The 3,077-nt window shown below is 50.7% G+C and overlaps 1 protein-coding gene across 4 annotated transcripts in view; it reads left to right on the forward strand.

The window, feature by feature from the left end:
* Window positions 1-3,077, forward strand: part of LOC113205376 (uncharacterized) — a 9,082-nt gene that overhangs the window by 1,019 nt on the left and 4,986 nt on the right. The gene's annotated exons all lie outside the window — the stretch shown is intronic.

The following is a 3,077-nucleotide window of genomic DNA, read 5'->3' on the forward strand; positions in this document are numbered from 1 at the left end:
CGATGTCTTGGCTATCCCCTGAGTTCCACCGATCGCCGTGCAGCGCTAGTGTCACGCGCGACCCCAGCGCGGGGAGTTTGAAATTGGAGAACGGTCAAGCTTGGGTTTTTCTATCCGTAAAAGTATAGAAACCTAATATCATCCACTAAAAAGGAAGGGGATTGGTGGGGAACGCGTGAGAATAATTGCTTTGCCCGATCTTTCGCCGCATGCAGTCAGGGTGCAATCTTGTGATGTGGAACACTATACATAAGCGGACACTTTTTTTTTTAACTCAGTGAAAAAAAATGATTTAGTTTAAGTTCAATTAAAACTAAAATGAATTTGATATATTTTTCTGAAAAAAAAGTAAAAGTGGATTTTTTGAAAAAATTAGTGTATTGGAAAGTTATGCTTTGTTTTGGAAGGGTAGAAATTTTTTTTTAACTGGTTAATATAAGCTGATACAAAATCTTCACCTCTTGTTCGAAGACACAGATAAATTCACCATCTGATATGAGCATGCATTTTACATGTCTTGATCTTATAGTCACTTCCGTAATGACCAAATTTTAAATGCTCGAGAAGTATTCTTTCCTCACTGCGCAGATCATGGATATTCAACTTTAAAACTCAAAATGTTTCCTTTACTTTGTGTTTGTGTCTATACATGACCCCAACTCACATTTTGCTTAAGATTGTCTGAATGATTCAAATTACTTACAAAGGTCAAAGGTGCAACCAAAATATAAATTACTAAAAGTTGCTTTATTTTATATTTGTTTTCACTTTGGTTTGGGATAAGCAATCTTGTTTCTAATAGGTAGGCTAGTTATTTGCTTATTTGTTTTAAATTAAAACGCACTATAAATCAACCCAGGTATTTTTAATTGGTAGGAAAACAAGCCCTCAAAGATTGCGAGGAATGAGGAATACAATGTTCAACGCAAAGTATACACTTTATCATAACTTTATCTTCAGGTCATGTAGGAGGCTGAAATCTTTTCAAAAAAGATTAAGTGCCTGGTTTTCTTCATACAGCACTGAGTAATTTGATACACTTTACATTAACGTTGAAGTAAATACCAAAAAAGTGTGTCCTGGTGAGACAGCCAGGCCATGTCACCTATCCAGAGTGCAGAGCACAGCGCCCAAATAATAGGTCGACCAACGAAAAATACACACACCAGTTATTCCTTATGGTCTAGAGAAGACCACCGATTCAATTTTCAACCGCAGGTAGGACTATTTAAGGTGTAAATGTTAATATTCAGTTCGCTGTCGATCGGTAACAGACAGACAGATCAGGTTACTCCCGTCACAAAACATGCTCGGAGCGTCAAAATAGTACATCGACAGACCAAAACGTCACTTAACATTAAAATAAAACATTCACAGCGTCATCTTGCAATGGGTTTTAAATCGATATGAGTTATTCCAGAGGTGAAAATGTTAATCTCAAGTGGGTAATCGGCCAGCTGTGCCTACGCAACGACGTAAACAAGAGCAGAAGGCAAATGGCGGCGAAATCGTACATCCAGCGCTACGGGTGGCGGAAAGAGGAACTGAGGGGATAGCCGACACATCGACACACGAGAAAGGGTGATTTTTGAACGGGAATATATTTTAACTGTGAACGTTTTCGATCAATATTGAGTCTCGGTGTAGCTTCCCCATCCCTTGGGAGTACGCCGAACAAGTTGTTTTTGCGACCAGTACTCTCAATATTTTTAACCGCTCTGCTCAAAGGCACCGTGCTCCCGGGGGTGGCTCGCAGTACCCTCTCCTTTCCTCGTCCTCTCTTGCGCGGAGGGTGTGGCCTCCTCCCTCGTCCCGCCCGCCCCGCTGCGCCTTTTGCATTGGCGCCACGCTTTGCCGCGACGCCGCGCCGCGCCAGGAGTGCGGGTACTTGATTCCCTGCAATGGGCGCGACCGTGCCGCGCAGAACAGGCCCGCCCTCTCCCACGACGACCGGCGAGGCGAGCGATCAGCTCGAGGGTCAGGGGCGAGCACCGCGAGTACGGCAGACCGCGGCCGCAAACAAAGACTCCTGTCTCGGACGATCCACCTTCGTGTCCTGGCGGTGTAGCGCCGCGCCCGCGCCCCGACCTGCGCCGCGGTCGCCGTTGACACATCAGTGGCCCCCCGCGCCCCGCCCGCCCGCCGGCCCCGATGGCCCCGCGGGTGAGTCACAGCCTCATCATGCGCGTCGTTGAAGTGCAAGCGAGCAGCAGCCGATCGTAAACCGGCGAGCATGCACCGTGAGAGCGGCGAGTGCGGGCGCCGCGGGCGGGGGCGTGGCGCGGGGCCGGGCCGGGCTCGCGGGCTGGCGCCGCGGCGCCGCGCTCAACGCGGACGCACTTGCAGAGCGCTGACGAGCCGGCTCCCGCTCGTAGACCGCCCCACATTGACATTGAACAGATCGGTGCGGATTGGGGGGGGGGGGGTGCAAGAAGAGACAGGTCGGGACAGGACTGGCCGGGTGAGTCACAAGCGGCAGCGTGCAGCTGCTTTGTGATTCCTCCTTATCTTATCTCTTTTGTGCGGGAGTGCTGACGCCGCCGTCGCCGGGTGCGCGCCGGCCTCTGCACCGCGATGCTCTTACCTACATTACCTGTTCTGGCGCAATCACACCGGAGGAGACACTCGGGCTCGGGGTGGCGCGGCGCGGGAACCTCAACGCTGGATCACCCCTGTGGGGAAAAATAACCCCCCAAGAGATTCGCCATCGGACGATCGAGGGAGGGAGGGGACGAGGCGATGGAGGGGGGCAGGGGGCAAGGGAGAGAGGGGGCGATCGAGTACTTTATCGACACTTCTGTGGTACTTTCCGTTACAATATCGCGCCTGAAATTCATCCCTCAGGTTTTGGCAGGTGCTGAAAACGCCCAATACCGCAGGATTTGATTTTCCCGCCGGCCCACTCGCTCTCTCGCCCCTCGCCTCCCTCGCCTCGCCTTACCACAGCCCGTCCAGAGGATCTCTCTAGTCTTCCCAGCGAAAGAATAGTGAAGTGCGAAAGGCGGATTCCGTGGCTCTTTTCCCCCACTACTCAGTTCTCACCAATCAGTCCACAGGAAACTGAGTAGTGGGGGAAA

Source organism: Frankliniella occidentalis, unplaced genomic scaffold (assembly GCF_000697945.3).
Source record: "Frankliniella occidentalis isolate FOCC.00 unplaced genomic scaffold, Focc_3.1 Scaffold900, whole genome shotgun sequence".
In the NCBI taxonomy this organism is placed as follows: Eukaryota; Metazoa; Arthropoda; class Insecta; order Thysanoptera; family Thripidae; genus Frankliniella; species Frankliniella occidentalis.